We start from the raw sequence: 26,139 nt of genomic DNA, 5'->3' as shown, positions 1-26,139 counted from the left end.
GCTGCGCGCATCGGACCAGAAATGCAGCTAGGTATTCTATCCCCTCTGCCGGGCAAACCTGATCATGGCCAAACTGGCGCTGGAAGCATAAAGGAAAGTAGAACACACAGTGTGTCTGCCCAATCAACTGAATCCCAGGCTACCAGGACATGCTATAGCTCATTGCCGGTAGATTGAGCCAAGGACAGCACCAAGCAATGCGATCTACGGAAAAAATGCACATCCAATCGAACCACCATCCTTCATCTAGGGCATCGACTAGATGACGTCGGAAGAAGTAGCCGCGAGCTGAGTATGCTGGGCAAGAGTCCACAACCTGCAACTTATCCATCAACCTTACCTAGGGAGGGATGAAAAATGAGAGATTAAAGAATAGAGAGATGTACGATGAGAGAAAAGTGAAAAAAGGGCTTTGTGAGAAAAACCGAGCTTGAGGGCCGAGTGATGTGAGCAATATATATGTGAGATAGGGTGGGAAACATTACTTACAATAGTAGTGGACTCCCCGCAAATCTGGTCGTCTCTCGGTGATGAAAAGCATCCAAGCCCATCAATGTCTCGGCCAATGACATGGCAATGCAGCTTTTGCCCTCCCTTAAGCCTAGGGCCACCTCGAGCAACCAGACACTAGATCCTCCGGAGCCTGAGGCAAGCAAGAAATGAGATAGCATGCACAAACAAAGTGCATGTCGCTGAAGCCTTGCCAATGATGGTCACCGCGGTCACCGGCATCGCAAAATCGACAAATCAAACTCAGAATATCCAGCATTCCGTCCCAAATCAAAGATCGAGCATCATGAATAGTGAGCCCACACATTCTCCATAAGGCTTGGGCGTGGCCGAAGCGAAGTTGGGGCAAGATTTCTTCGTTGCGCTCGGATTCCATCAAAGCTTGGAAATCTTCGAAGGTAGGACACACCTCTTGCTCGCCAAAGCTAAAGACATGTGTTACCGGATTCCAAAAGTTTGCCACGGCATGGAGGAATGGATGATGTAGCGGAGTGCGACTCAGCGTGAATAGTGCATTTATGCCGAAGCCCCGAAAGTTCAACTTTTCTGAGCCGTCTAAGGTAGCAATCCAAGCTGTGAGGTTTTGGATGAGAAATGCCTCCATTTTGATGCAAAACTGTGTTGGAATGAAAGAACCACAAAGCTGGAACTTTTATAGAGGATAAGGCACTATTTGGAGGACATGTGTCAAAAATCTGGAGGTTGCCGGGCCAAGTGGTCGGCTGACCACTTTTTCTGGTCGGCCAGCCAGTTTTTCTGGTTGGCCGACCACCCCATTGGTCTCCAAGGCAGAAAGCTAGTCGGCCAGCCTTCTCTGGTGGTTGGCCATGGAGGAAAGTTGGTCTTTGGTCTTTTCCTAGTCTTTAGAACGGAACTCCTAGCATTTCCATGTGTTGGGAGTGTTGAAGGTCCGAGTCTACCTCTGTTTCGGGTGTGTTCCGTCGCCCGGTTTGTCCGAAGTGCATTTGCTTATCAAGTGGTCGAGTTTTGTACAGCAAGTTGTTACTCTCTGTTTATCAACATTGTCGTGTTTTGCTTATCGAGTAGTAAACTTGCTGAGGTTTTGTTGTTTCTTAGTGAGTTAAGTTGTTTAGGTTGTTGCGTCGGTTCACTACCTGACTTGGTGATATACAATGCTCAATTTTCATTTAATCTCATTTTGTGCAAAATGATGCGATGCAATGCTAAGAATACAAAATACAACAAGTTTTGAACGAAAAGCGATTTCATTCCATCATAGCTTCTTTTTTTACAACATCTTACAACAGGGTGCAAGTTTTAAAGAAAATAAAACAGCCCAAAAGCTAATGTGCTACAACTACTAGTAATAAAAAAAAAATAAAGCAAGAACATCTGCATCAGTGCTATCAAGCGCAAGACTAAGAGGCCCTCTTCGTCCTTTCCAGCTGAGCAACCTCTGCACCATCACCACCTGAATCGGAGTTGCCGTCCTCGGAACCCTCCCCAGTATCACCTCCACTCTCAGAACCGGAGCCAGAGGCCTCCTTTCTGCCTGCGGATGTCTCCGACTGAGGATGCATAGACTCCTCCTCCTCGTTGGACTCCGGATCATCTCTGATGGGTGCTCTACGCCTGCCTCAGTTGCGAGTCAAATCCCCTATCCCAGCTCCTCGAGAAGGCCTGGATGGCTCAGCTTGTAGCGGTGGCATCTAAAAAAAAAAGAAAAAAAAGAGAGAGGACAATTTGAATACATTAGCCAATATGTACACCAGATGCAGTGACAAGAAAGCTACATAGATTGGGTGCATGCAAATACAGTACATGAATGTGGTGTGTGTCAGATGCGCTCTACACATAAAGTCAACCAATTCAGTGAAATGGTCAAATTCAGTATGTCATCAGAAGTATGATAAATGCAAGGAAGTTGAAAAGTACCGAAACACTAGCGATGAATAGCTGCGTCTCCCTCCACAGGACCATACTCTCGAGTGAGGCCACCACTCCGAGCATCCTATCCATGTACTCTCTAAGAGGCTGCAGATGTAAGTGCAAGTCATCAGTGAATGAATGAATGTCTAAATATCTGAGTGGTAAATCAAAAACTGTAAAGCATACTGGTGGTGAGTCAGGGTCACTGACGTATCGATGATCAGGCAATGGGGGCACCCATGGAATCAGGTAGGATGCCCCATACCGCTAACCTGTCAGCTCAGTCGGAGGATCTGGCCATCCAGCATGCTGGTAAGTGGGGGGAATCGGGGGAATCTGTCTAGCCCCACTCCTCGATTTGCAGCCCGGGCTCGAACTGATGATGATGCATAAGCACCCCTCCCTGCAGGGGTACGGATACCTATCAGTGGGGGCATCAGGTACGCATGGCGGTAAGTCGCATACTCCCCTTCCTCCGTGTGTAGAATCGCATCAGTACCCAACATAGCGATGTCGACCTCCTCGGGAGTGAGTCCCTCAGTGGACCACATGTCATCTGGAGGTGCGGAGGGGATACTCTAATCAGGGACGCCTATCGTCTGACGCATGAAGCGATCCCCGAGAAACCAGGCCCTGCCAACCAGCCCCTTAAATAAAGTCCTGTATAGAGAAGAGGCCCACCCCCCAGGGAATCGAAAATGGATATCTCCTCCCAAGGGCGCCCAGGGTTGCCAAGTGATCTGCAGATAGCCAGTGCATGAGCTGATTAGATATCGTAAATACGCAAGATGAATCAAAGTGGAAAACAAGAAGAACTGAGAGTTCTGAATTACCTCGGTCGCTCGTACCGTATCAAAGAACTGCCGCAGGTAGGGCAGAGTCTCCCGAGCCTTTGGCTGGTACCGGCCCTCAAATACGTAAGAGTAAGGAATCACAAGAGGAACCTCCACCTCGTGCTCCGGGGCTAGCGTCGGAAAGTATGCGTAAACCCATAGCTGTGGAAAACAAGGCAATGGCCATCAGAATACAGAATGTACAGAGAATACAGAATGCTGAGTGCAAAAAGTGGAATACCGAATATAAGGTGTGCGGTGTGCAGTGTACAACTAATGAAAAATAGGAATGTAAATCAAGAGGGCAGAAAATACCTCCCAGGCTCTCCAATAGCCACCAACTATGTTCCCTCCCCCCCCCCCCCCCGCGCGGGAGGTCGCACTCATGTAACAGTAAAGGGTAGCGAGGCCGGCGCCACCCCAATCATACTGGCTGACCTGTGATAGGTCCACTAAAGCACTAAGCAGATACAGTCCAACTGTGTTCCCCCTATCAGAGAACAAAGTGGTCCCAAGGAGGAACATCAAAAACCCTCGAGCGTACTGCTCTATCTCCTCGAGAGTCTCAGGCGTAGTCCCCCTGTACTGCACGGGAAACCAGGTGTACCTGACTCTACCAGAAGATCTGTCAATCGGCGGGCGGGCTCCCTGGAAATGAATCTAAGCCGCTTCCCACTCGCCCATGTCTGCGTCGTAGGGGACTGGTCGGCCGGCAACGTCATGGCCAGTCGGCATGGCAAAGTCAAATGGGGTCATCGTCATATTGCCGGTAGCTGAAAAGTGGAACGAGTTGGTGGTGTCCCACTATCTCTCCACAAGTGCCCCCATCAAGGTCCTGCTTGCTAGGTAACGTGATAGCCCCGTGTAGAAGGGTCCAAACCCTGCCTCGTCAACCATATGACGAACGGTATCTGGGAGCTCCGCATACCACTCCCTAGCGATGATCGAGCCATAACCTCGCGTAGAACGAGAAGATACCTGCATTCAAAATTAATAGATGTATTCGGTTTTCTGAATGAGATGAATGAGCTACGGGAAAATGAAGTAAATGAAATGTGTGTTCAATATGAGCTGCGGGCAAATGAAGTAAACGGACTATGTGTTCAGTATGAGCTACGTATTTAGAAGTGAAAAGTTTGAGCTGTGTGTTCAGATTACAAAAAGTTTGGGCTGTGCGTTCAACTTTCAAAAACTGTGGGCTGTGTGTTCACTATCAAGAGTTTGGGCTGTGAGTTCGCCATCAAAAGTTTAGGTTGTGTGTTCAACTTTCAAAAATTGTGGGTTGTGTGTTCACCATCGAAAGTTTGGGCTGTGTGTTGAACTTTCAAAAACTGTCGGCTGTGTGTTCAACTTTTAAAAACTATGGGCTGTGTGTTCACCATCAAAAGTTTGGGCTGGGTGTTCAACTTTCAAAAACTATGGGCAGTGTGTTCACCATCAAGAGTTTGGGCTGTGTGTTCAACTTTCAAAAACTGTGGGTTGTGTGTTCACCATTAAAAAGTTTGAGCTGTGTGTTCAGATTTCAAAAACGTGGGATGCGTGTTCACAACCAAAAGCATGAGCTGCGTATTCAGAAATTCAAGTGCTTGAGTTGTGTGTTAAAAATGCAAACAGAACACCATGTTATAGACTGAGTGTTCAGAACAAGCTGTGTGCCAACTCAACAGAATTCTGTGTTGTGAGTTGTGTGCTAAAACGAGTAAATTCTAGTTATACATGAGCTGTGTGCCAAGTGGACCGGATGGTGTGTGAATGTGTTCAGAATGAGCAGATGAACATATATAGCGAAAACAGGAAATGCACAAGAAATGCAGAATACTTTGCAAAGAAGGTAAAAATGAAGTAGATACCTCTCGTGCTCGGTGAGAGAGGTGAGACTCCGGCTCTCGTAGCAGTAGATCCCCGGGTGCTCGTCGATCAAAATCAGTAAAATGGTAGAAAGTGGCGGGAGGTAGGATGTGCTCCTGAGGACGATACCTCTCGGGATCGAAAGGCCAAACTCTTGGAGGCAAGGACATGATGTCTAGCTCATCCCCGGCACCTGGAGGACTGCCACCATGATGAAAATGACCCGCCATTTGAAGAAATCTACAAAAATGAGCAAAATGAGCCAAAATTGGAAAAAGTCAACAAAAGCCAACTCTCGGGAAATAAAAAAGTCAACAAAAGTCAACTCTCAAGAAAATGTTCCAAATTTCGAGACAAACTTACCTCAAGTGGTGTAAATGGAGAAAGAAGCTCGGAAATCAAATTTTATCCGGTTCAAAGTGAAGAGAACTGAAAGTTTACGCGAAACAACTTTGCCTGGGGCGTTGGAAAACGCATATAAAGTACAGATCTGAAGGAGAAAATGGTCTAGGAAGGAAGAGTGACTAATTTCGGAGTTGGAGTTATGGGCAACAGTGTTTGGGATGTGTGTACTTAAAGATCCAAGCATAAAAAGACAAAACTACCTCGGATTTAGCAAAGTGGTCGGCCGACCAGATTTTGTCGCTGGCCGACCACCCCTTGAAAAAGCACTGGTCGATGGCGTCTCTAGGTGGTCGGTGGCCCTCCTGGGTGGTCTCCAAGGTCTCTTTGTTCTCCCCGCAAATTTCAGTGGTGATTGGAGTCCCCGGCTCTCAAGAAAGTACAAGAAAAATGCACTTTTCGACGCGAAATGCCTCTGCCAGAACTTCAATTCAAGTCTTCGACGTATGGCTCGTCGTTACTCACCAAAAGCAAGGTGTATCCTTTTTACGTATGTTGCGACTCCTCCGAGAGGTAAATCAGAGGTCGCGTTTGAGGTGCTCTCTTCAAAGCTTGCATTTCTTTACTCAGCCTTTTGTTTCAAGCATGCTTTTGACGTTGTACTTATCTTACGTTGTTATGCACACTGCTTGCATTGTCGTGCACGTTTCACTGGCATTGTCATGGCTCCATGCTTTGCATGCGTCGTCGCACACGTTTCACTTGCATTGCTATGCACTTTTCCATCGGCGCCATATGTGTCCGCGTTTGATATGGCGTTGAGCATGTGTTACTAACTATAATGTACCTGTTACGAATCCTTCCTTTGCAGGCACGATATTGTATGTACGGTTCATTCAAGAGAAGTTCCAGTTCAGTTCGAACATACCTTTTCTCCTCTCGCATGCGGTGCGTTAGGACATCTTCGGTTTCGAACACTCAAATGAGTTTCGGTGTTCTTTCATACCCTTTCTCCTCTCGCATGCGGTGCGTTAGGACATCTTCGATTTCGAACACGCGGATGAGTTCCGGTGTTCTTTCATACCTTTTCTCCTCTCGCACGTGGTGCGTTAGGACATCTTCGGTTTCGAACACTCGAATGAGTTCCGGTGTTCTTTCATACCCTTTCTCCTCTCGCATGCGGTGCGTTAGGACATCTTCGATTTCGAACACGCGGATGAGTTCCGATGTTCTTTCATACCTTTTCTCCTCTCGCATGCGATGCGTTAGGACATCTTCAGTTTTGAACACTCAGATGAGTTCCGGTGTTCTTTCATACCCTTTCTTCTCTCACATGCGGTGCGTTAGGACATTTTTTATTTCGAACACGCAGATGAGTTCTGGTGTTCTTTCATACCTTTTCTCCTATCACATGCGGTGCGTTAGGACATCCTCAGTTTCGAACACTCGGATGAGTTTCAGTGTTCTATCATACCTCTTCTCCTCTCGCATGCGGTGCGTTAGGACATATTCAGTTTCGAACACTCGGATGAGTTCCGATGTTCTTTCATACCTTTCCTTCTTTCCCATGTGGTGCGTTAGGACGTCTTCGGTTTCGAGCACTCAGATGCGTTCTGGTGTCCATTTGTTCGCTTTCTCCTTTTGCGTTTGATACGTTGAGAGTTGCTTCGTTTGAGACTCCAGGTGTTCTCGGTAGTCGTTTTTAGCCTTCTCCCCGTGAGACGTAGTGAGAATTGTATAATTTTCTTACATCCTTTCTACATGAGTTGTGGTTTGGCTCGTGTTTACTTGCTTTGCATAACAGTCGCTTAAACTACTGCATTTATTGTGTATATTTGCTTCTTTATAGCGTGCTTTGCATGATCATAAGTTATGTGCGGCTTTGTGCATACCCCTTTGCATTTTGCCCCTGCCTACGGACACATCTCTTTCTTTATCTCGCCTGTTTGTCTAAGTCTTCGGCTTTGTCAAAAATGGGTCATCTCTGAGCTTTGACATTCACTCCCGTCACTTATGACTTTCGAGTTCTGTCAAAGAGGGGAAATTGTAGGCACCCCATTTTTTGACCGACCTTAAGACTCAGACGCCATCGATTGAGCGCTCGGTGATTGTGCATGTTGTGCTCGTTCTGAGGTTTCAGAGTTTCGGCTGAGAGCTTTACCCCCGGACCTCGGGACCCTTTTGTGCTTTGCCTCGATTTCCAAACCAGGTCTTGTTTTCTCTTCCTGGAGAGAGGGAGAGGTCTTGTAGACCATCTCTCAGTGGTCGTAGGCCACTATTCCTGTTTGGAGGCTAGTTTTCGATTTTCGGAGTCGTCGGTCGCGCGCCTCGATTCGGGGCTGCTTAACATTCTCCATTTGGCACGGTTGTTTGGAACACACCTTGTTTCTTCTCCCTAGAGGGACACTGTGGCCCGAGAGACCACCTTTGTGGTTGCACGCCACTTTCGATGCTTAATAGCCTGTTTTCAGGGCACCTGGCTGCGCGTTTTGACCCTCGAACCCTCGTTTTGCATCCGTCTTGGTTCATTGTTGGCATGGACCATGTTTTCATTGTTTGGAAGGTGGTACAAGGGTGGGAGACCACCTTTTCTCCTTGGATACCACTTTTCTCCCGCTAGCCAGTTTTCTTGTCAGGAAGCTGGTCTCCTTGGTCTTTAAGCCACATTTACTGGTCCCCCACCATATCACTAGCTTGCATTCAATGTGGAGACCATCAAATGGGCTGGCCGACCACCTGAACTAGTCGGCCTGCCTCCTCCAGTCTTGTCTTTGTGAGTGTGTGCCAGTTGTGCCAGCTGGGAGGCACAGACTGTATCCTCCATACACGTGTATGAAGGATCTTGAGCCTTGGTTTTTAGCTTCTTGAAGAAGCTTTGGCCTTGTATCTCTGTAAGAGAGAGTCTTCCTCTTCTTATACCAGGTTCTAAAAATTAGTCTAAGGCACAAAAGATATATCTCACTCTATATCGCTATTTTGGCTCCAAAAGTGCATGGTTCTTGCACCTTTGCACACCACCTCATAGCCTAACCCTTCCACCATTGCTTGGAGGTTCTTGGAGGGTCTCGAGAGGTCTCAAAGAGCTGGTTTTCAGCTCCATAAGTTGCTATTTTGCTGAGCTACAAGGGTAACTCCTTTTTTCCTCTTTTAAGCTTTATGTTGATCCATCTCTTAGCCTTATTTGCATGCATATTTTAGCTTGCTTGTAAACTGAAAAAGGTCTTGTTTTGAGGTCCTTTTCATGTTTGTTTAAGGTCATTTTCCTGTTGGAGGTCATCTACACTCTTGCATGCTTGTTTTAGCCTTGTTTTGTGCCATGCCATAAAGCCTTCGAGCTAGTTCTTACTTGGTCTTTTAACGACTGAAATATAGTAGATTTTCAGTGGTTATTATGTGGTTTTGAGGTCCTAAATCAGAGAGGGGTGACCCTCTCTCTTGTTGTCTTGTTTACTAGCATTTTTGGCCTTACAAAGGAGACTTCATTTGCACACCTCCAAGCCTTGTTTCAGGCCCTTTTCAGGGACTTTTAGGGCCTGCCTAGGCTCTGCCCAAAGTTGGTTTTGTCATCTTGGGTATGTCTCTTGCATGTGTAGAATAACCCCTCTTATAGCCTATCAAAGGGGCATGACATTCTAGCATGCATTGATCAAGTTTCAGTGGGTTTTTGGGCTTTATTTGGCATGTCATGCCTCTAAATTTTTCTGGTTTCGTGGCCTCTTGAATGGTTCATGTGCTTGTAGTGTAATCCACGTTCACTAGCTCACATTGCATGTTGTTTTGGCCCTTGATTCTAGCATATTTTGGCCATGTTCTAAACTGATTTTATTCATGATTTGGACTGCCTTAGCTCTATTATGAGGTCCCATGGTTGAATGATGCTTTCCATGAGTGCTTGTAGTGTAATACCCTTGCCTACCTTCGAGTTTTGAAGCCTCTTTCATGCTTAACTTGAGTTGTTTTCATGTTTTGGCAACATTGAACATGTTATTTCAGAGCTTATACTTGTGCCATATTCCCATGTTTTCCACTCTTTAAATTCGTTTGAGAGTTGTGCTTGTATGCCTCGTTTTTGGGCTATTCATGAGCTTCATTTTTGTGCATTGCAAGCCATGATTTTAGTCCATTTTGCCACTATTTTGGGTCTGCATAAGGACTGTTTGGGGTTGGTTTGGTCATTTAGGCATCGCTTTGCATACCTCTAGTGTAATCCAATTCACTAGTTTCGGTAATTGTGCTATCCAACGTGCATCGGGCGAGTTGTTTGCATGATTCGGGACCATCTTGTATGTCATTTTAGAGTTGGAACATGTGTCATTGTATGCCATATTTCACCCTTGTCATGCTTTGGTAGAATTGCACTTTGTTCCTTAGGTTTGGTCCCTTACATTTGTGCATGTTTGCATGTACCTTGTTGCCTCATTTCCATCATATTGGCCACTAAATTGGGTGTGACCGAGGCCCATGCATCTTGGTTTAAGTCCATCTTGCATTGTGTATGCCCTATTGTCCATGTTATCGCATGTTTGATCATTGCATTGCGTATGCCTCGTTCATAACATTGCGTATGTTAGTGCATTGTGTACGCATGCCATATAATCCATGTGCATTGAGTATGCCATTGATTAGTTCACAGCATTGTGTATGCCATTTACATGCTTGCATGTCATTCCATGCATCTTCGCATCACTTAGTTGCATTGCATTTAGATCGCATGCTAGAGTTGCATTTGTCCATACATTGTTTGTTGCATTGTGTTTGGAGTAGGGTTTAGTCCAAACACGGGAAACGAGGGACGTTTCGTACTCAAAGTGATGAAACGTGCCTCAATTCTTGGTCACTGAAACTCTTGACTATCCATGATAGAGTTGTTGGCTTTAGGTGTTTACATGTGCATTCATTTCACATTGAGTCGTGCAATTCGACTCCTCGGTCATCATGCATCGAGATGCGTGATTGATGGCATGAGGATCGAGGACTACACTCCCTAGAGCTCCTGCAATGACGGAGAGAGTGGTCGGGCACACATATGTTGGAAATACTTTGCCTTCTCTCTCTCTTGCCTTTGTTGCAGAAAATGCAGAAACCAGGAGAAGAAACTGGCCGGCCGACCACCTTTTCTGGTTTTCACCACAAGGGTGGTCGGTAGGTGGTCTCCAATGCCTATAGCTGGTCAATAGCCTTCCCCTAGATTCCCAGGGTGGAGTTTCATCTCCTTGGAGCATTGTGCAAGTTTCTGAGTTCAATTGCAAACAAAGGCGAGTTGAGACATCGCGATGGATTTCCCGACAAGGCGACTCGAGCATACATGCATCCTTATCATTCGGAACAGAGCTAAGGCAGTCCATTTCATGTAGCTTGCATGCTAATTTATTTGCTTCCTTAGTTTAATTTGTTAATTATTTAATGTTGTGTAATATTTAGCTGTAATTCGTTATTCATTTCGGTTGTGTAATAACTAGTTTAATTAGTTTAGATTAGTTAGTTGGTTCTGTATTATTTACTTGGACCCTCCGCGAGAGGGCGAACTTTGTAATAAGTGTGCGTGTGTGTGATGCATGTCTTCCAACCCCACGTTTCTCTCCCTTTTATTTACCAGCTTATGATGGTTAGTTTTAGGGCATGTTTCAATTAGCATCTATATGTTCGTATGTTCGCATTTATTCATTTGTATTGCATGCACTGGGCTTGGCGCATCATGCTAACTGCATTGTATTTCAATTCCAAGTTGAATACATATATCGATTGTTGCACCTCATATGCCATCTTAGAATAGCCGAGCCTATTGTAGTTGCATTTTTTCATGTGTTGCATTAGGCATTCTTAGCATAGTTAGGATTCATGCATGATTTCTAATTGGCTTTTTTCATTGGCTCGGAGTACTCGGTAAGTGTTTATGCTTTAGCATCCTTGCATGTGTGTGAGTGACTGCCATGATAGCATGCTTACCATGAGGCTATGTGCTTATATGATATAACTGCCTGAATGCTTGTGGGTGAAGGTTGGGTTGCTTGAGTTGGAATAATTCGTCGAAACCCGTGTTTTAGCCTACTTGCGAGTAGCAAACTTCAATCTATTTTCAAAATAAACGGATATGCGATGCTTTGTTCCAACTTAGGCAATCCAGTCTATACTTGTATGCTGTGCACATCACATAGCAATTCTAGGCCAATAAACTGGAATAAGAGCACATGTGTTTTCAAAAACTTGATATCATGCTTAGTAGCGGCCGATCTTCGATCGGGCGAGCGGGGGTGCTCATCATATGACCTTCCCCAATCGTACCCAGGTTCCCGAGCCAAGGGAACTTTGGTGATGACGGACACATGGCCTTAGGCACGAGTCAGGGTTTCCTAAATTTTCCCAAAACAAAATATTTAGGTGGCGACTCTGTATCTGGCAAAGCAGTCCATGTTTGGCAGTTCTTTCTAAAAATCTGTTTTTCAAAACGATTTGCCAGATTTGGACTCTTTGGTGATTTATCGGTCTCGCAATGCACTTTGCGGGATTAGATTCAGAACCGTGACATTTGACTCTGAAATGTAGTAAACCCAATGAACAAAACGGGACTTTCCCGGGACGTTCGGCGACGTCTACACTTGCTTAAACTGCTTCAGCACAGCCTGCTGTTCAGTCTCTTCTGTACTCAAACTGCCCGTATTCTGAGCAAAATTCTGAACATCGGTGCTCTCCAGCGGTTGCTCCTAATTCCCGGCCATTGATGATGTTCCCGTCTTTGGCAATCCCTGTTCTAGCTGAGGCTGCTCAACAACATCTAGCTCATCGCTGAGCGATCCGGTAGCTTCTGCCAACCCATCTAAATCAAACCAGTTGACAATCACGTCCCCCAGATCCTGTTCGTTGAAGAATTGCAGATTTGCGATATCCTTCTCCAACTCTGCCAAGTCATCTAACACCTGACTGGGTCCGTCCTCCCATACCACACAGATCTCTGCCCCAACCGACAGCTCTATCCTCGGCTTAATCTGGCCGGTTGATGTGATGTAACCACTCGGGTTGTACTCAATGCTCGCAGACCCCTCAGGCTCTGAATCATCATTCCCATCTGCGTCCACAATCATCCCGGTTCTATCTTCGATTGTGACCACCACCGGTTGGGGTTGGGTTAGAGAGGTGCCTAACATGTAGAAATCCATGCTGTTCGAGATGAACACCTCCAGCTTGGGTAGGTGGGAAGGTGTGATATATATACTAGGGTCATATGACACAACCCCAGTTTGGATCAGGCTGATGCGTTTAGGTGGTGGAGCTTAGTTATGTGGTGGGAGTGGGTTGGTGGTGACATTCGGCTTCTCCGGAGGCACGGTCACCCTGTTGTCAATGAGATCTTGAATCTCATGACGCAATCTATAGCATTGGTTGTGTCATGACCATGTTGTTGGTGAAAGGTACAGTACTTGGCCGGGTTATGGGAGGAAGGAAGCTTGTCCGGTAATGGCCGCGGCTCTAGGGGCTTCAAGTGCCCTTTCCTGATCAAGACCCCCAAAGCTTTGGACAGAGACATGTATAGCGGGGTAAAGGTTCTCTGGCCACGGGGTGGATACCTGGAGGTTTGTGTGCTATTTTCGGACGCACCGGTGAATGGTGTAGCTGCAGGGGTTTTTGGAGTGGTGGTGGTGACCATGCCCACATCTGAAGTTCTGGCAGCTACAACACTGCTCGTGCCAGCATTCGTACTGCAGGAAAATGACTTCTTGGGCTGCTCTCTGTCATGATCAATCAGACCCTGCTTGATGGCATCCTCGATCTGTACCCCGATCTCGTGTAAATCCGCAAAGGTGGGAAGGGGTAAGACGATCATCTTTTGCAAAGGCTTGGGCTGGAGGTTGCGCACAACCATCCAAATTTGATCTTTGTCAACCGGCCTAATGGTCATCATTTAGGCTTTGGCCCTCCAACGGGTTAAGAAGTCGGAGAAGCTCTCTTTCGGCTCCTGTCTAGTTGTCTCGAGATCACGAGTTATGATCTCAATCTGCGTGTTGTAGGAGTATTGAGCTACAAATGCCTCAGCCATCTCCTACCAGCTTCTCTTGACAGAGTCCTCCAGCTTTGCACACCAAATAGCCGCAACACCCGATAGGGTCCAACCGAAGAGGGAAAGCTTCTGCAATCTTGAGAGGCCCATCGGCCTTAGTATATCTGAGAACAACCGCAGGTGCACCATGGGATCCCCAGACCCGTCGAAGCCGTCAATATGTGGCATCATAATCTGGTCCGACAAAGTCACCGCTGAATCGGTGTATCCATCCTCTATGTCTGGAATGGAATGAGCCCCTTGAGCCTTCTTGAATAGCTTTTCTAGCTTGCTCACTTTCAGCGCCATTGGATCCACCTCAAATTCAAACGGTGTATCCATTAGATTCGTGGGTGCTTTGGATAACTGAGGTAGGATTGGGAGCGGAGCTGGCCCCGTTGGAACATCCGTATTTTCCTGGATGTTTGCAGTCTCCCCGAGTGTTGGAACCCTAGGTGGGGGAGGAGGTGGGTGCGAAGCAGATGCTTCGGCTTACTGTGGTTATTGCTGTTGCTGAAGTCTGGCAATCAGCTCCGTTTTGTTGGGCCACAACCTCGGCTTGGCGTGTAGCCAACTCTGCTTGGCGGACAACATCCCGTTGCATGGCTTGCATAGTTTCTTGGAGCTGACGCATCATCTCTTCCATGCCTGCCATAATGTCCTGATCTATCTGAACAACCGGTATATCTGTCTCTCCGGTAGAAACTGAAATCTCAGCCCAACTATTCACTGGTAGGGTGGATAAAGACCATTGATCTAGTAACCGCTGTACTGATGGACTATGCCTAACTGACCTGCGTCTAGTAATCGAGGGTAAAGAAAGGAACACTGGTTGTCTGTCTATCAGATCCTCGGATCGATGAAGTCTTCGACCTCTAACCTAGAGTGCTTGGAGAATATCTGCCTAGTCGGACGCAATGATGCTTAACTACCTTGCAAAAAGATAAATAAAGCATAATAAGGAAACAAACAACCAAAAAAATGGGCAGCATAACAGCTTAAATAAACACAACACACAGTTGATATTTGTAAGCTGAACACACTGTTTCTCAACATTGATCGCTGTTCCCAAATCACTGCCTCAGATCTGATACCCTCAGGTAAAACTGATTCCCCCAAATACTGATGCTGATACCCGTAGGCCAGATACCTAGACTAGCAAACTGATACATGCATTCTTGTAGAGCCACACTCTAAAAGCACGTAGCAAGCAAGTGAGAGCCAAAACACCCATATTGAGGGGGTAGGGTTTCCCTGTCCTAGTTTCGTCAAGAACTAGGGTTTCACTACGCACATAGCGGTTTCAAACAACCTACAATCGGGTAAGCAACCTGTCGTAGCTTGGAATAGTCACTATGGATTTCGATATGCACTAGGTCGAATGGTCAAAAAGGGTGCCTCGATTTTCACAGAGGTTTGTGTTCCCATCATGGCAGAGCATGGTCAGCCTTATGGTACGCAGCGTCCGACAAACCGTTCAAGAATAGTAGATGGCAAACACGGTGTCCTAGGCTCACCAATGCAAATGCAATGCAAAGAAACACATAAGTGTAGACAAAACAACATATCATGAGTTCGAGTCAAGCTCTCTAAATCCCCAGCAGAGTCGCCAGAAACTGTAGACCGCCCGGAACTCCGGCTCCGCGCGCGAGGGCGCGAATCGTAAGTTCTTAGCTACTACAGTTCGGATTCGTGTCACAGTTCTGAATCTAATCTCACAAAGTGCAATGTGAGACCAATAAATCACTAAAGAGTCCAAATCTGAAAAATTGTTTTGGAAAATCGATTTTAATAAAGAAGTGCCAAACATGGACTGCTTTTCCAGATACAGAGTTGCCACCTAAATGTTTTATTTTGGGGAAATTTAGGAAACCCTGACTCATGCCTAAGGCCACGTGTCCATCATCACCAAAGTTGCCTCGGCTCGGAAACTTGGGTACGAGAGGGGAAGGTCATGTAATGAGACCCCCACTCACCCGATCAAAGATCGGCCTTCACTAACATGATATGTTGTTTTTGAAAACACATGTGTTCTTATTCCAGTTATTAATCTAGAATTACTATGTGATGCACACAACATACAAGTATAGACTAGATCGCCTAAGTTAGAACAAAACATTTCATGTTTGTTCGTTTGAAAACGGTTTAGAGGTGCTACTTGCAAGTAGGCTAAGTCGTGGATTTTGCCACCCTCAAGTGGGCTTAGAAAACATGATTTTGCCACTCTCAAGTGGGCTTAAAACTCGCAATCAATGAATTGTTCCAATTCAAGCAATGAAGCCTTCATCCGTAGGCATTCATGGAGTTATAGCAGTTAAGCAAATAGCCTCATGGCAAGCATTCTAACATGGCAGTCACTTACATCCATGCAAGGATGCTAAAGCGTAAACACTCACAGTGTACTCCGTGCCAAAAAGAAGCTAGTTAGTAATCAATGCATGATCCTAGTTCATGTTAAGATGGCTAATGCAACACATGCAAAAATGCAACTAAGATAGGCTCGGCTATTTCAAGATGTCATGTGAATGCAACTTGATAACATGTATTCAAATTGGTATTGAAATACAATGCAGTTTGTATGATGTGCTGAGCCCGGTGCATGCAAGACAGATGAATGAATGCAAACATGCAAGCATAAGTATGCTAATTGAAACATGCCCTAAAACTAACTATCGAAAGTTGATAAGTGAAAGGGAGAAAGAAATTGGGATTGGAAAACATGCATCACACACACGCATGCTTATTACAAAATTCGCCCTCTCGACGGAGGGTCCGAATGATAAGCTAACTAGCTACGCCAGCTAATTAATTACAAAGCAAAATTAACTAACTAACAAGCTAATTAATTGTTACACAACCGAATCAAAACAAATAACTAGTCTAAGTTATCAAAAGCACTAAAATGGCCTCGTGACGAGGGATGCATGCATGCTCGATCGGCTTCACTCGGAAATCCACTACCGTGCCTCGTGTTGCCTTTGTTTGCACTGCTCTGTATCTCTGAAAATTGTGCGAACTTCCATAATGCTTCTGACCCACCTTAGGAACAATGTTGAGAGGTGGTCGGCCAAGAGGAATTGCCATCAGCCCTTGTTTATGGCTATCAGCCAGTGTTTATGGCTATCGGCCAATTTGGTAGCCGATTGGCAGACTTTGATGGTCGATCGGCAGCTCTGATGGTCGATCGGCCAAGACTTCCTGCAGATTCTCCTTTTGCTGCAACAGAGCACTAACAGAGGCATGACAACGTATTTGCAAGAAAATGTGTGTGCCACCACACTCCTGATCATGTCACATGCTCAAAGGAGTGTAATGCTCGGCTCTCGTGCCACCAATCACGAATCCCAATGCATGATGGCCAAAGAGGCCAAGTTGCACAAATCAATGTTAATGAATGCATGCAATACCACATAAGACTTGATGAACCGCCACCTTATCATACATGATCAAAGGTGTCGGTGACTCAAGGAATGAGGCGCGTTTCATCACTTCAAGTAGGAAACGCCCCTCATTCCTCGTGTTTCGATTGACGTCCAACCCAAACACAATGCAATGCAACAAAGATGCAAACACAATGCAATCATGCAACATGCAAACAACATGAACATGCAACAACATGCTAGCAACATGAGCATGCAACAACATGCAAACAATAATGCAATGGCAAGGGCTATGTAATGCAACGCTTGTTGGACTTAAAGCGCGTATGGACATCTCTAAGAGGGTCCAAAACAGTGGCCAAAATGCTGAAATGATGGCATGGAAATCAAGAAAAATGCATGCTCATGCATTGGCCCATGAACTAAGCATAATAACACAACTCTCAAACATGATGAAGAAGTGACAAATGTGAGAATGTAACAATGAAGTAATCTCTGAAATTACATTCCAAAGGATGCTAAATAATGCACATATGACAAACAAAGCATGGTAGTGGGCTCAAAGCTCAAAACTAGCCAAGGGACTCACACCATGGCCATAGCAAGCAAGCCCCAAAGGGCCAAGGTGACTCAAGACAATCCCAAGGTAGGCCAAAACAAGGCTAGAAACATGCTTGAACAGGGCTAACTCATGCTAGATTGGAAGGCACAAAACATGGGGCATACTAGGCCAACCAACTAGATTACACTACACCTATCAATACCAAGCATGAGATGACTTTTCCAACAAAAATCAGAGTTAGGGCATATCAAAATAACACCAAAAATGCACTGATATGGCAGCCCGAAAGCTTAGGCAAAAAGGCATGCATTTAGGCTCATGTTTAAGGCATAAAGAACCAACCTTCCAAAGCATGGAAAGAGTGACAAATGAGAGTGTAGATGCGCCCGCGAGAGGGGGGGCCTTTGCTACTACAGTTCGGACTCGCGATTTTTGTTGTCGCGGTTCTTAATCTGAACCAAAGAGTCCAAATCTGGCAAATCATTTTGAGAAACAGATTTTTGAAAAAGTAGTGCCAAACATGGACTGCTTTGCCAGATACAGAGTCACCACCTAAATATTTTTTAATAGGAAAATTTAGGAAACCCTGACTCAGTGCCGAAGGCCATATGTCCGTCATCACCGGAGTTGTCTCGGCTCGGGAGCTTGGGTACGATCGGGGAAGGTCAGCTATGAGCACCCCCTTTCGCCCGGTACAAAGACCGGCCTCTACTAACCATGATATCCAATTTTGAAAACGTTATGTGTTCTTATTCTAGTTATTAGTCTAGAATTACTATGTTATGCGCACAGCACACAAGTATAGACTAGTCCGTCTAATTTGGAAATAAGCATTGCATATCCATTTGTTTTGAAAAGTGTTTTGAAAATTGCTACTCGCAAGTAGGCTAAAATACGGATTTCAACGAGTTTTTCCAACTCAAACAATCCAACCTTCACCCACAGGCATTCAAACAGTAATAACATATAAGCATTTAGCCGCATGGCAAACATACTGTCATGGCAACATTCACACGCATGCGAGATGCTAAAGCATAAATACTTACATCGTACTCCATGCCAAAACAATGAACTAGTTAACAAACATGCATGTCTTAGTTCATGTTAAGAATGACTAATGCAACACATACAGGATGCAATTAGATAGGCTCGGCTTACCCTAAACATGGCATGTGAAATGCGCAACCATCACATATTCAGTTTTTGAATTTGAAGTACAAATGCAGTTAGCTTGATGTACCGAGCCTAATGTATGCAATACAAATGCATGAAGGCACGCATACATAACATAAGGTATGCTAATTTTAAAGATGCCCTAATACTAACCATCAAAGCAGGTAAGTAAAAGGGAAGAAAGAAATGGGGGTCGGAAGACATACACACCACCCACACACACTTATTACAGATTTGCCCTCGCTCGGAGGGACCGAATAAATATTACAAATTAATTAACTACATAAGATAATTAAATATTACAAATTAATTACTTAGTTAACAAATTAAATAAGCTAAGAAAACAGTAAATCGCCTCGGGAAATGCGCCGCCATGCATAGGCTGCCTCCGTTTTCCTTCCTTCACTCCTCTGGAGGTTGTCAAAACCTCAGGACTGCTCCCTTGGACGGAGGGGATCACCACCAGCTGAATGAAATTGCCACCGGCAGTGTGTTATGTCCATCGACACAAGATGAAGCTATCGACAGTGAAAGTATTGCCGGTCGGCATTTGACACTGTCGGTCAGCACAGTGTTCCTGCAGAATCTGCAAATGACAGCAACAGAGGACAAGGCAAAGCATGGCAGCACATTTCAAGGCATATATGCACCATTCATGTCCCTTATCATGGTAATGACTCAAAGGGACATATTTCTCGGTTCTTGGACCACCAATCACGCATTTTCATGCATGATGGCCCAAGTGACCAAGTGTGCAACTTTCATGTCAAATGAAATGCAAACCATACAAACAAAAGTCCAAATCCCTATCACCCAAATCAAGGGACAAGGAATGCATGTTGATGCAATGCAACCTAAGCATGTAAGCTATGGATGCAACATGGCATGGCAAGGCACTTATGCAAGCATACAAGCATTCATATGGCAATGCAAACCAATGAAAAGATGGACTTATACATGATTTAGGCAACTCAAAATAGGCCTAAAACAGTAGCCAAAACGCCCACAAATGGAGGCTAAACACACATGCACACATACACATGTCATGGTCCAAGCATCAAGCATTAAGCAAGCAACATTCAAGCACACTCGAAAAGAGATTTCATGGACAATTAGCATGCAACATGAGCTTTAAAATTATGCTAGAAAATGATGCCAAATCATGCAGTAAATCAAGCCAAGCATGCAACAAATGGCCTAAGTGCTCAAAACAAACCAATGGAGTATTGAACTACACTTAGCAAGACCAAACATGGCATGAACTCATCGACCAAAAAAAGAGTTTTGGACATTAATACAAGGCCTAAGGATCACTTAGATGGCATCCAAATGACTCAAAATCAAAGGCATGCATAAACACCAAAACATGGAGCATTGCTACACAAGCTTACAAAGCATTAAAGAGGCATGCAAGGCAGTCACACAAGCATGAAAATGGGACTGAAATGACACGTAGGGTGGTCCCAAATCACCAAATCAATGCAAAGATGTCATGCTATGCATGCACACACTTAAGGCCAACAAGCCGGAATGCAAAGGGGCTACATGATGCATGCTAAAATCAACCCAAACACTTATGGACAGACCTAAAACATGTCAAAATAAACACATAATCTTCACAAGACTAAGCCTAAAACATGCTCCAACAAAGGCTAACAACCTAAGGCATATTAAGGCATAAACAAGGCATTACATGGCAACTATGCTAAGCATGCATGGAGTACCAAAACCAATTTAAGATCATGTTATATCATGGAAATATAAGCATGAAAAACAGTCTATACATGTTCAACACACACTCAAACATAGGCTCCCTTTGGAGGCCAAAACATGCCCTTTTCAAGGACAACAAGGAGAGGGGATGGCCCTCTCCTTCTAGAGACTTCAAGGCACCATCTCCACCACTGAAATCCCTCAAGATTTCAGTGGTGAAGAGGCCCAAACACCAAAGTCCCGAAACTAGCACAAAATAGCACAAAATGAGGCTTTTCAAGGCCTAAGAGGGGTCAAGCACCCCCAAACCAAAAAACACTCTTAATAAACAATAAAGAGGGCCTAAAAATAGAACTTTTTTGTGTTATACAATAAGCACGAAAATAGCTCTAAGATAGGTAGAAAATCGATGCAAAAATGGGGAATAATGGGACTAGATTCTTACCCTTGATGACCCCTTCACAAGTGATGCTCCAATGACCTTCCTTGGCTTGAATCCAACACTAAAACTTCAAAATCAGTCCCTTAGAACCTCAGTTGCTAGACAAAGGTGAAACACTAGGTGTTTGTGTGCAATAGTAAGACACAAAACACCTAGAGCACAAAAGAGAGGGAAAGAGAGATAGGATGTGTATCTAACTCAAACCCTAAAACCAGAGCTTAACAATGGCTGTCTAAGCTCTCAAAATATCCTAAGTCTTTAACCTAAGTGTCACCCCTTGCCACAAGAGAGAGAGCTCCTCTATATGCAACTTCTTGTCTTGTAAAGCTTACAAGACAAGCTTCATAAGAGGGAGATCCCTCCACACACGTGTATGGAGGGGAGAAAAAGCAAGACAGCTGTCTTAAAATATCTGCAAAAGCAGATGCACAGTAATCTGCCGGCCAAAAATGTCATTTTGGCAAAAAAGAGTGCCGGCCGGCACTAAATAGTGCTGACCGGCAGAAAATAGTGTCGGCCGTCAATATACATTGCCGGTGGCAGCAAAAACCAGCCGGTGGCCTCTAGCCACTGTCGGTGGTGAGTGGGGATGCCTCACAAGGCATTCCCTACCCTTCCAAGGCAAAACACAAGTGTTTGGTGTGAAACCAGACACTAAACGATCGAGTTCGGGGATCCTGAGGCAAGGCTCGTGAGCCGAGACCTCCGGGAACTCCAAACAAACACAAGCATGGATAATCACCGAGTGTTCAAACGGTGACGTCCAAGTCTTGAGGACGGTCAAAAATGGGGTGTCTACAGTTGCCCCTCTTTGACAGAACTCGAAAGTCATAACAATGACGGGAGTGAATGTCAAAGTCCAGAGACGACCCATTTTTGACAAGGTCGAAGACTCAGACAAACATGCAAGACAAATAAGGTATGCGCCCGAAGGCCGGGGCAAAATGCAAGACAATGCACTGAGCCGGACATAACTTATGATCATGCAAAGAAAGCTGTAATGAAGCACACATGCGACAGTTTTAAGCTAGCATACACCAAACTACACTGCAATGCAGAAAGGATGTAAGAGAATTATGCAATTCTCAATACGTCTCACTCGGAGGATACAATACCTGTGCGGCTCGTCTGGTTACACCAGCCTCAAATGAACCGTACATACAATATCGTGCCTGAAAAGAAAACAACTCAACAGGTACAATATCATTAGCAATATGCATGACAATGCAAGAATGGATGCAAAATGATATGCAATATATACAAAACAATGTATAAACAATGCAAATGAAGATGCAATGCAATTGAAACAATGCAAACTAAATGCAAAGCAATAGAATCACGATCCAATCACGAGTGGTTCGAAACCACACCTATGTCAAATAGATTGATGGAGGTAACAAGTCTGTCTACCACAGAACGGTCAACTGAACTGCGAGCATTGTAGACAGACACAAGAACAAGTATTGGGTGGAATGACATAAATGGGGAAACGACCCGCTGGAGAAAGGACAATGATCCTAATGCCGGATGCAAAAATTACACTACAATGTAATGGAAATGAATATGGCACGCAGGCCAAACCAAATCTTGCCTAGGTAGGGCATGTACGCATACAAGCCACGTCTAACATAGAATGGTCTATTGAACTATGTTTCGACACGAGAAGTATGGGCACATACCAGACCAAGCTCAACATGGAAAGGCGCAAGCCATAAATGGAAGGTGGTGCAATGCATGCAATCTAAAATGCAATGGATATGGCATGCGAGCCAAACCAAATCTCGCCTAGGAAAGGCATGCACACATACAAGCCATGTCTAACACAGAAAAGGTGCCGCAACCCTCAAACCAACATACCAGCGTGGAATAGGCGCGTACACATGCAGAACTGTGCTTTAACGTGAAAAGTAAGGGCACATACCAGACCAAGCTTAACATGGAAAGGCGCAAGCCATAAAGCTACAATGCAATGAATGTATGTGAACTACAATGCAATATTTACAAATATGCAATGATGCATGACAATGCAACTATTTACAATGATGTATGACAATGCATGTTTTTTTTTTTGTTTTTGAAATGCAAATGATGTACAAAATGCATGTTACATGAAATGCGCGACAACACGCGGCTTTCGAGATGTACGACAATGCGAACACTAAAGGTCTTACACCTTCCAAGGATTTAAGGTCTCCTAGACCGTGGAATACCTGTCCGGTTCGTCCGGTTGCATCAGCTTCAAATGAACCGTACATACAATATCGTACCTGCAAAGAAAACAACTCAACAGGTACGATGTATATTAATGTATTTGAAAATTCGTGACAACGCAAAGCAAGTGGAAAGCATAACGATGTTGTGAAAGCACAGATATGTAAGTGGGGCACGCGATCTACGCAGGCAACAAAATCGATTGTAAGCATGCGGTGTACGCAAGTAATGATATTGAAAGTAAGCATACAGTCTACGAAAGCAAAAACATGCGGTCTACGCAAGTAGTGAAATTGAACAATTATGCGGTCTACGCAAGCAATACATGCGGTCTACGCAGGTAAAGAAATTGAACAATAATGCGGTCTACGCAAAGAAAGAAATTGAACAATTATGCGGTCTACGCAAGCAATACATGCGGTCTACGCAGGTAAAGAAATTGAACAATAAATATGCGGTCTACGCAAGGAAAGAAATTGAACAATTATGCGGTCTACGCAAGCAATACATGCGGTCTACGCAGGTAAAGAAATTGAATATGCGGTCTACGCAATCAAAACATGCGGTCTACGCAGGTATTGAAATTAATATGCGGTCTACGCAGGTATTGAAATTGAATATGCGGTCTACGCAGGCAATGAAATTAATATGCGGTCTACGCAATCAAAACATGCGGTCTACGCAGGTAATGAAATTGAATATGCGGTCTACGCAATCAAAACATGCGGTCTACGCAGGCAATGAAATTAATATGCGGTCTACGCAATCAAAACATGCAGTCTACACAGGTAATGAAATTGAATATGCGGTCTACGCAATCAGAACATGCGGTCTACGCAGGCAATGAAATTAATATGCGGTCTACGCAATCAAAACATGCGGTCTACGCAGGTATTGAAATTAAATATGCGGTCTACGCAATCAGAACATGCGGTCTATGCAGGGAATGAAATTGAATATGCGGTCTACGCAATCAGAACATGCGGTCTACGCAGGCAATGAAATTAATATGCGGTCTACGCAATCAAAACATGCGGTCTACGCAGGTATTGAAATTAAATATGCGGTCTACGCAATCACAACATGCGGTCTACGCAGGTAATGAAATTAATATGCGGTCTACGCAATCACAACATGCGGTCTACGCAGGTATTGAAATTAAATATGCGGTCTACGCAATCAAAACATGCGGTCTACGCAGGTAATGAAATTAAATATGCGGTCTACGCAATCAAAACATGCGGTCTACGCAGGTAATGAAATTAATATGCGGTCTACGCAATCAAAACAGGCGGTCTATGCAGGTAATGAAATTAATATGCGGTCTACGCAATCAAAACATGCGGTCTACGCAGGTATTGAAATTAAATATGCGGTCTACGCAATCAAAACATGCGGTCTACGCAGGTAATGAAATTGAATATGCGGTCTACGCAATCAAAACATGCGGTCTACGCAGGTAATGAAATTAATATGCGGTCTACGCAATCAAAACATGCGGTCTACGCAGGTAATGAAATTAATATGCGGTCTACGCAATCAAAACATGCGGTCTACGCAGGTAATGAAATTAATATGCATGACAATGCAAAAGTGGATGTGAGACAATGCAGGTCGTAAGGAATGTAAGACAATGCAAACGAGGCACACATGCCAATGCAAATGAGGCATGCATGCCGATGCAAATGAGGCACGCATGCCGACGCGAATGGGGCACACGTGCCGATGCAAATAAGGCACACATGCCGGTGCAAATGGGGCACACATGCCGATGGAAATGAGGCACACGTGCCGATGCGAAATAAGGCACACGTGCCAATTGAAATAAGGCACACGTGCCAATGCGAAATGAGGCACACGTGCCAATACGAAACAAGGCACACGTGCCAATGCGAAACAAGGCACACGTGCCAATGCGAAACAAGGCACACGTGCCAATGCGAAACAAGGCACACGTGCCAATGCGAAACAAGGCACACTTGCCAATGCGAAACAAGGCACACGTGCCAATGCGAAACAAGGCACACGTGCCAATGCGAAATAAGGCACACGTGTCAATGCAAAATGAGGCACGCGTGCCAATGAAAATAAGGCACACGTACCAATGAAAATAAGGCACACGTGCCAATGGGAATGAGGCACACGTGCCAATGCAAAATAATATAAATTGAAATAAATGAGACACACATGCCTCATAAGATGCAAAATGATACAAGTGTAGTACGCATGCCACACGGAATGTAAGACGATGCTAAGTGTGACACGCATGCCACACGGAATGTAAAAGGACTAAAGGTGCGTAACAACGCACGTGTTTCGGAATGCATGACAATGCATGGAACGAAAATGCAATGACAATGCATGGAACGAAAATGCAATGACAATGCATGAGAAATGTGCATGACGATGCAAAAGGGGTGCGTGTTACAACGCATGTAGCATGCATAACAATGCGGATGTGAGGCGCATGACAGCGCGATGTAATGCATCGAAGTAGTGTGATGAACGCGTGCAACACACATGGGGCAACTTTTGATTTTAAAAGGATACAAAAAGGATACACCTTGCACGAATTTGAGTTCCATGCACAGAAGACACGACCCGAGGTCAAAACGGAGGCCGGTTGAGCGTCGGGGATGCACTTTCTTGCACTTTCTTGAGCTATGAAAACCACAAACCTCTCATATGGCCTAAACAAGGCTGGGGGAACACCACCGGCCGGGAGGGGAGGCCACCGGCTGTCCACCGGCTACAAAATAACTCCATCGGCACAAAATACTGCCGGCCGGGACAAAATATTGCCGACCGGCAAACAGTTGCTGAGTCGGGGCAGTTTCGGCAATTCACTTCGGGTGTTTTAAAATAGGGTTTCACACCCTATTTCCTCACTTGCCCACCGCCGAAAACTCTCTCTCTCTCTCTCTCTAGAGTGTTTTTCTCCCATTTTTTGCCCGTTTGTTCGCGTTCTACGCCCGTTTCGTCGTCGGATTCGCGATTTTCTTCGCGTTTCGGACATTTTCAACCGATCACATCTTTGTTTCGGTGCCTCGTTTGGCGTTCCCGCCTTTTCGGGGTTTGTTCCCCTTGCTTTCCTCTTCATTCCCATGCCTTTTCACATTCCGGCCTTTCCGGCCATTTTCAACCCTCTCGGGAGTTGACTTTTCAGTTGACTCTTCGTATTCCGGCCCGATTTTCCTTTTTCC

Source organism: Camellia sinensis, chromosome 6 (assembly GCF_055761805.1).
Source record: "Camellia sinensis isolate YWXY chromosome 6, ASM5576180v1, whole genome shotgun sequence".
Taxonomy (NCBI): domain Eukaryota; kingdom Viridiplantae; phylum Streptophyta; class Magnoliopsida; order Ericales; family Theaceae; genus Camellia; species Camellia sinensis.
This window is presented reverse-complemented; position numbering follows the sequence as displayed.